At 55.5% G+C, this 8,743-nt stretch overlaps 1 long non-coding RNA gene across 1 annotated transcript; it reads right to left on the bottom strand.

Moving 5' to 3' along the window:
* Positions 1-835: 835 nt before the first annotated feature.
* On the bottom strand, positions 836-8,219 carry LOC308256170. The gene is made up of 7 exons (XR_013961414.1): positions 7,705-8,219; positions 6,581-6,775; positions 5,481-5,624; positions 2,083-2,152; positions 1,771-1,954; positions 1,500-1,619; positions 836-1,411 (listed from the first exon to the last, which is right to left on the bottom strand). It is a non-coding gene; the product is annotated as an uncharacterized lncRNA (long non-coding RNA).
* Between the last annotated feature and the right edge of the window lie 524 nt (positions 8,220-8,743).

The raw sequence follows: 8,743 nt of genomic DNA, 5'->3' as shown, positions 1-8,743 counted from the left end.
CTTGGCAGGAGCAAACACCATCAGGCATTGGCCTTGTGAACAGCACCCAGTTCATTTAGTTCATTTAATTAAAATGAAGTACAACTGCCTTCTAGAACCTTCCAGGACCTAGAAAATGCTTAATTTTGGCCTGTGCTCATGGAACGCTGATCTGAGACACTGCACCGATCGCTGTCTTTCTTGGCCACAAAAAACACCACAGTAGGCTGGGCTCCAGAGACAGGGCCCGAATGTCTCCATCCAGCATGAGTGGCCTTGATAGCATTCCTTCTTTCCAGTCTCCGGGGTTTGCGGCCTTTGCATTTGCATTTTCCCAGTGTCAAGCCCAGGGAGGCGCAGGGCAAGTGCTCAAAAATGGAAGCAGGTGGATGGATGGAAGAGTTTGTTGGCACAGGCCAGACTGTGCTGGGACTTTTTATAGGCCCGTTGACATCCACTCTCTCTCTTTTTGTTGTTGTTGTTAACCTTCCACTGAGGAGATATATTTTCCATTAATTTTTAGAGAAAGTAGAAGGGGTTAAGGGAAGGAGGGAGGGGGAGAGAAACATCAATGTGAGAGTGACACAATGATTGGGTGCCTCATGCACATGCCCCGACCAAGACTGGTGGATCGAGCCTGCAACTGAATATGTGCCCTAGACTAGAATCCAACTTGAGGCCCTTCAGTCTACGGGCTGATGCTCTAACCACTGTGCCAAGCCGGCTAGGACTTGCCACTTGCTTTGGTATGGCCTGTGAGTTAAGCAGTGTTTTTACATTTTTAAATGATTAAAAAAAATGTTTTAAACGATCTTTTGTGAAAACTCTATGGAATTCAAAGGTCAATGTCCGTAAGTAAAGTGTCATTGCAGCACAGCCTTGCCCGTTTATTGACAGATGGACTAGGACCGCCTCCTTCCCAGTGGCAGCGTCGTATAACTACAAGAGAGACTGCATGGCTTACCCCTCATGTTAGCATTTCTGCCACTCTCTGCACAGATGGAGAGAACAGCCTCTCAGGTCTGGGCGGGCCGCCAGCACAGTCACTTTCTGGCTAGTGGTTATGTTCCCATCCAGCCAGCTCTGCAGCCAGGTTGCGCCAGCCCCATCCCATCCCTCCCTGTGACTTTGCTGTCCAGGTCTCCCCTCTGGTCCAGGTCCCTCTGAGGGGAGAGTGAGGAAAGAGCACTCCCGGGCCACACGCAGCATAGGGGGAGCCCAGTCACGCTCCTCCAGGAACTCCTCCAGGTGACCATCCCTGGGGCTGGGCCACACCCCTCTTCTGGATGCCTCCTGGTGGAGAGGCCCATTCCGGGTGGCGGGTACTCCAGGCGGCTGAGGGTAGTGTGTCCTGGGGTCCTGGCATTGCGGGGCGGGGTAGAGTGCTGTGTCCCTGCTGGGCATCAGGTCCTCACTGCGGAAGCTCTCGGGCCTGCGGTGAAGAGGGCCGGGTCAGAGGAACCTGGTGTCCGGGCGAGGGGACACAGAGGGACACACGTCAGTCTCTCACTCTCACTCACCTGCCTCCAGTGGGCTCTGCGCTGCCTCTGGCTCACGGAACACAGGGAGCCCTGCTGGAGAACCCGGAGCACACTTCTCCCAGGCTGGCACTGGGGATGTCAAGGACATGCTGGAATTCTCTAGAAGTTCACAGTGGGATTTAAAAACAAAATATGTGGGAGGGAGGTGCAGAGCTTCTGCTAAAGCTGAAATTAGCAACAGCTGTGAGGCGTACACAGCCATCACCTGCACCATTAACAAGCTTAAACATCGTAAAGGAATCACACTCACCCCGTGTCTTCTGACCACGATGGACCGGAACTCACGGACCTGTCCCCTTCCGGAAGCTGCAGGAACTCAGACTCGGAGGATGGGTGGCTTGCCCAGGTGCCCAGAGCTGGTCAGTGAGGAGAAGGGATCTGAACCCCAATCCGTGAAAACTCCCAGGCCTGAGCCTGAAACGGCATGGTGTGCCCTATGGAGGCAAACCCATCAAGCTTTGAAGAACTTGCTAATCGTCTTCTTTAAATCACACAGATAGCACCAAGCCCGGAGCGGAGATCCAAGGGTACTGGAAAGTGCCCAGAAGGAGGGACGACTTACCCTTCAGGCCGTGAGGTGAGCGGTCACTGGACGCATCCCTGCGGCTCTCTTAAGCTGCCTGGCCGGGACCCTGAGAGGAAAGGACCACCCTGAACCGAAAGGGCCGCTGACCCAGTCTAGCCCAGACTACGCCATCCAGTCTGCAAAGGAGGACAGAACAGAGTGATTCTACCACAGCTCAGGGAGCGGCCTCAGAAGGACAGATGCAGGTTCTGGAGACACCCCAGGAGGGGTCCCGCCTCCCCTGAGAGTCAGGCCCCGTGCACAGTGGGCGTGGGCTGTGCGGGATGACAGCCTGTGCGTCTGTGTATGTGCGGTCTGGGGCTGGGTCTCAAACAATGTTGTTGACAAAGGAAATTTCACGCAGAACTCCGGTATAGACCAAACGGGGTGGCTCTGGGAAAGCAAAGCGTTGGAGGGGTGAGGAGCCCACCATTAGGACACATGGAGCTTTCTAGAACACGTGGAAACACGCTGCCTAGACCAGAACAGTGGCACCTGGTGAGGGCGGGAGCCAGGACAGGGCAGAGTGAGCGCCCACGTGTGCACAATGAAGCCTGTGCCCGCTCCAGGGGCCGCTTCACCTCTGGGGTCCGAGGGGTGTGTGCTGGGTCTCAGGAGGAAAGAACATGCTGGCTTTCCGTGGCTGTTTGCTGTCCTTCAGCTCCTCCTCTTTTTGTCTCAAATTGACAGCTGCCCCAAAGGGAAAAGAAATGGACCTCACGATGACAAGTGTGGGGCAGTCGCCCACCTGGCTGCGGTGTGTGCCTGCCTGAGCGTGTCTAGGGCAGCCCTCCCTGCCTCCCTGGATCAGAGGGGGAGCACCTGCTGCAGGGAGGGCAGCACCACCTGGCCAGGGCAGGCGGTCCCTTCCAGGCCTGTAGACCGCCCCTCGTGGTCCATGCCCCCAGCACACGCAGTCCCACGGCCCTGCCCCGTGTACCATCAGGGCTTGTCCCGCCACACAGTCACAGGTGGGGACAGGGACTGTGTGCCCGTCCTCCCTGCACACAGCTGGTGTTGAGCTGAACTGCACTGAGAACCGGGGACACGCTAGGAGCAGCTCTGCTTCCGCCCCACCTAGCAGTCTGCTCTGGACTCACAGGGGCACAGGGCACCCAGTTCCCCAGCCATGGCCCGCTCCCCAAATAGCAGGATTCGGAAAAAGCCTGTTAACAGCGGGGCTGGGGGTGAGCCAAAAAGTACTTGGTACCGTGGAGAGCACAGAAGCAGAACCAGCCCCCTCTTTGAGAAAGAAAAGCCTTGAACAGAAACATCCACCTTCCTCTTGGAAAAGGACGTGTCACTGAAAGGCAACTGTGACACAGATCAGCGGGCTCCAAACCCTCCGTCCATTGGAGCCCAGCACTGCCCACCCCTTCGCCTCTGTCTCTTGATATGAGAAGCTCGAGGAATCAGAACACTAAGGAATAAGATCCTTTTCCTCAGCTGATTCGGCATAAATCTGTCCCCTCAGTGACACTTCTAAGAGCGGTGGCCGACTCCTCCTGTCCTGTTCCCCTCCACCCAGTGAGAAGATGTGAGGGCTCCGGGGTGTCACACTGTTTCCCCACAGAGCCTGTCTCTGCCCATAAGTTGTAAGAGTCCATGCCAGCACCATGGAGCTTTCTAGGCAATGGGAGGGAGGAGATAATGCTCACTCCTACACTTACTGTTGATTACTTCAGAAGCTGAATCCAATGGAAACTCTCTCAGTTTTCACTTTATTCAAAACGTTAGCTTCCCACCCTCCTAGGATTTTGTTCTCAGAAATTATAAAAGCCAAAGCAACTGTTAAAATATTTGAAAAGGCTGGTATCATTCACTGATTCCCTTCTGCCTACTTGAGATGGCAAGTGTTTCCACCAATTTCTAAGATGAAATTTTCAACTGGGAGCTGCTCTGGGCAACTAAAGTCCAGGTGAGGAAGGTGAGACCTTCCTGCAATCAGTGCTCTGTGCCTGGGCCACTAGCGCTTCCTCCCAGCAAGAGGAGTCAGAGCCTCCAGAAGTAGTGACACCCATCACTGGAGGGAGGTAAGCAGGAGCTGCATGCTTAGGCCCCTAGGGGAGGCAGGAAAAGGGTGTTGAGGAACTGTGGGTCCCCATTCCCGCTTCAGCACAACACCTCCTCGTTCACCTCCTCTGTGTGTGGGATTTGCACACAGGCCTTAGCTTGAAGGAAAAGCACTGTTGATGGAAACAGGTGTGATAACCCAGGCGGAAGGGCACCACACACCGTCCACGCCCCGTGCTGCCTGCGGTTGGGAACTTGAGCTCCAGGGACCGCTCACAGGGGCTGTCATCTGAATTCTAGCCTGCGGAGAACATAGGGCTGGAGATTCAGCGGACCTGGAACATAAACGGGGAAACCTGGGCCTTTTGCGAGACAGCCACCTCTGACTCTGGCCCAGCCCCTGAGGTGTAGTCGTGTCCAGCTCCTGGAGGAGGGAGGGACGGGTGGACCGTGTCCTTAGGGAACAGGTGCCTGTATGTCCTATCTCTTCCCTTTTTCTCCTGCTGGGACAGCCTCACACTCGGGACTCTATCTGATTTAACTTTAAGTCACACTTCTGCCTGCGCAATGACTGGGACTCCAAAGGACAGCAGTGTCCTGGCCTAAGGGCCATGCAGCAAAGGCAGCTGACACTTAGTGTCCCGGGAGCCCCTCCCCGCTCCAGGGCCAGATGCAGCAAAAGCAGGGCCCTGAGAGCAATTCTCTCCCAGGGGCCTGGGCTCTCCAGGAGCTGGAGGAAGGAAAAGGAAAGTACCACCACCTGAGGGAGGATGCGGGTTCCCTAGAGACTGAGCCTGCACCAGCAGCTCCTCCCAGCAACGTCAAGTATCCATGGGCCACCGGTCACTGCTCTTCCCTGAGAAGGACTAAGATGCCATGTGCCTTAGGCCTGCCAGCTGTTCTCTGACAGCAGCCCTGCATCCCCCACAAACTGACACCAGGGTCTCCATTTTGCAGACAGTTCTAGGTCCACCTGAGCGTGAGCTCTGGGCTGCCAGGGAATCGCCGTGGGCAGTGCTGGGTGTGCAGTGAGAGGGGCCCTTGGGCAGGGTCAGCAGGCGTCTAAACAGGCCTGGGCTCTGGGTGGGATCCAGGCTGAGACAGCCCGAGGGTTAGCCTGGAGGGCTGGGCCTGGAGCCACACAGGCCGCTGGCAGGCCCAGGGGACATGGTGCTCCTGGCTCCTTCTGGAGCCCAGGCAGGGCTTCTGCTCTGCAGAGCCTGGGAGACCGGGCCGACTGCTGAGTGCCCACAAGGGACACGGAGCAAGCCCGCCCCAGCCACACAAGGCACCGCGCCCCTGACACCCAACAGTGAGTGGCTGCCTTTTCAGCGTCTGCCCAGGAGCACAGAGGGACTGCCTCCTGCCCTGTGCTCACTCACCTCATCTTCTCCCAGGGGTGCTTCTGATTTGTAAACAAGGGGCCAGGTCCTGAAGCTGCCCCAGGCAGCCTCGAGGGCAGGGACCCTGTCTGTCTTTGCTGGGCTTGTCAAACCACGGTTATGCATGCCATGGCTTCCAGGGTCCTGTGGGAGGTAAGATTATGAAAAATCATAAGCCCTTCTCTTCAGTTTCTAACACCCCCGAGACAGTCATTTTCAGCTCTTTCTGCTGTCCTCGGATTCTTCATCTCTAGGTTAGAAGCAGAGTGTCTTTTTAAGTTTTGAGCTTTATTTCTCCCCTGCTGTTGCATATTTTAAATTTCCCAGTGCTCTTCCCCAGATGCTTCTTTTCATAGCATCCTGGTCTGGTTTCACCGTGCAAAGTGGCTCACTCTGAGGTCACGACGGGCATTTTAAAGCTTTTGTCTCTGTGCCTAATGCCCGCTGACTCTGTTGCTCTCAAATCAGTTTGTCTCAGGTGTTGCAGGAGCTCCTCAGGTGTCCGGGGACCCTGACTTCCCATGGGCTCCCTCTGGCAAGATGTGACCAGACTGCTCTGCTGGGAATGCCTCCCGCTAATCAGATGCCTTGAAGAGGATGTAACATCCCATCTAAGGTGCGAGCACGCTTGGCTACTGGCATCTGGGGGACATCCAACCTGTCAATCCCTCCTGAACCTCCTTGTTTTTCCGTCTAGGACACCTGCCCTCCACTCCATGGACCGGCCTCCAGTGCAAGGACCCTGTCAAGTCTCCTCCCTGGAGAATAAACCTCCAACATTGCCTGATTGTAGCCCAAAGGACGGTTCACCTCCGTTACGAAGCCGCTTGGTGCCACCAATTCCTGAGCAGTGGTGTGGGTTCCAGGGCTCAGGCCCAGGCCCCCAGATGGCGGAGTTACCTTCCCAAACTCGCACAGTTATAGGTAGAGCTGAGCTCTGAACCTGTGTCTGTGGGACACCAAACATGTCCACAGCTTCACCCACCTGCTGACCACCTCTCAGTCTGAGAGGCGCCTCCTGCCCCTGTGAACCGGGGTCTTTGGGAAGGACCTCGGGCCAAGATACTCATCACTCTTGGTTTGGAGGGACCGTGACTCACCGTGGGTGCGGTCTAGGCGCCGGGACGTGGGGGTGGAGGTGGAGCTGGAAGGAGCTGTAGTGATGGCTGCGGATGAACAGGCCCCGGAGCCCAGCTCTGATGGCCGGGGCTTGGTGGCTGGGTCAGTGGAGGCATCAGTGCCATCAAGGCTGCTTCTGGGTGGAGCCACTCCCTTTGGTATTAGGTTCCCAGGGCCTGGGGCAGAGAAGGACAGTGAGAAATGGGGCTGCAATTCCCATGCCAAGGTGGGCGATCACACTGCGGCCTAGAAGGAGACACAGCAGGCCCAGGGAGCCCAGGGACAAGAGCTGGGCTATGTGCCTCACGGGCTGTGGTCTAAGGGGAGGCCCTGGTGGCAGCCTGAGCTGGAGGCCCTGGGAGGCTGGCCCTGGCTCTAACCATGGCTCACAGTGCGAGCCCCCAGCAGCTGGGAGAAAATAAAGGATGAGCTCAGGAGGCTCAACAAAATGTTGGTAAAAGTGCAAACTACTGGGCCCACCTGCTGTGTCACTCAATCCCTGATTAAGAAGACCTGGCCTGTGGCTGCTCAAGACCACTCCCGACCTGTGGTCCAGGCCCTCAAGGTCCAGGATGTGCACCCTGCCAACAGGCTTCCCTTATGATTGCAGAAAGAAGTTCATTGTCACCCTAACAGTCATTTAAGGAGTCTTCATCTCTACATGGTGACTTTGACTCAAGAATGATTTTTACCTTCCATTTTTGCAATCCCTGAATTTTCTGCTGTGAACATGTACTATTGGCAAAGTTAAATAAAATACTAGTAAAAACAACACCAACACTGGGGAGAAATACACACCTAAAAGACCTTCAACTACCTCGTTAGGTGAGGGGATGGGCTCTTCAAATACAAGTGAAAAATGAATGCGGTTGGAGTTTCTCGGAGCATCAGGACAAGGCTGTTTTGCACAGCGTCCTGCTCCAGGCAGCTGGAGGGCTAAGGACCTGGAGCCACGCCCACTGTGGGGATTTGGGTCCCTCCACACCTTCCTAGGACCTGACCCCTCTGGCTCTCAGCTACCCAGTGTCTGGACTCTCGGGGAAGTTGTAAGCACCCAAGCCTTGCAAACTGAAATCAAGGGAAAATTTGGATTCTGAAGGATAACCTTGATGAGAAGCAAGATTCAAGTCTCTTGGGGTGAATCTGACAGTTGTCCACTGAGTGAAGTCAGCGTGAGGAGGGGCGCAGAGGCGGAAGTGCCAGACAGCAGCCAGGCCAGAGAGACTGTGTTTCCAACAGCATGCTGGGCAGGCAGGCGGGGGACCAGCAGGTGGCAGCCCAGGAATCAGAGCTGAGCATGCCAGGAAGTCAGTGCCACATCAACTGACAGGAACAGTGCGAGAGTCACCCGTTTTCTTCTACGGTGACTTTGTGTTTATAGTGACAGTGGTTTTCCAAGTCGTTTCAAGGGAAAGTATGTAAATAATCACTCAGGTGATACAGACTTTGCAAAATCATGGAGATGGTACGAGGATGGCTGAAGACAGAAAGCAATGCAGTAGCTAAAGGCCTCTGTGGACCAGCGCTCCCGGCTGATGCTGACTGTGAGCTGATGTCCTGTCTGTCCACTGCTGCCCTCACAGCAGCATCCAAGACTTCAGAGGACCTCAGCACGGTCCTACAGCGTCACTCTGGGCTGAACCCTGGCTCGGCAACATCGATCCAATTATTTGAGATGCTGAGTGGGGCAGTAAATTCTTCAAAACACGGAACACATCTAAAAAGGGACTGCTCCGCAAAAGCCAAGCTTCTGTGCTCTGACACAGGAAGTGGAGAAAAGGGCAGCAGATTTAAAGTTAGCTGTCCAAAAACGAGTCTTAAAAAAAATCTCACTTGACAGGGTCCACAGAGTTTTGGAAGCCTAGCGGCCGCTGATCAATTCTGCCCTGCACAGGGGCATGGTCTCCAAGCCTGCAGGTGCGAGGGCAGGGGTGCCACTGGGCCCAGGGACTCACTTAGCATGGACACCCTGGCCCAGGGACCTGGGCGTGGATGCCCCAAGGCTCCCCTAACACTGTGCTGCGCTGGAGTACGGTCCAGAGGCTGTGACAACTGGTCTCCTTTGAAGTCAGAATCCACGTTGGCTACTTTAAGCTTGGCTTGGAATTTGTGTCCGGAGGAGGGGTCCGCTATGGGTCATCTGG

This window comes from Plecotus auritus, assembly GCF_963455305.1.
Source record: "Plecotus auritus genome assembly, chromosome: 8".
Classification (NCBI taxonomy): Eukaryota; Metazoa; Chordata; class Mammalia; order Chiroptera; family Vespertilionidae; genus Plecotus; species Plecotus auritus.
The sequence above is the reverse complement of the archived record's forward strand: the minus strand, read 5'-3'. Positions and strand labels throughout refer to the sequence as shown.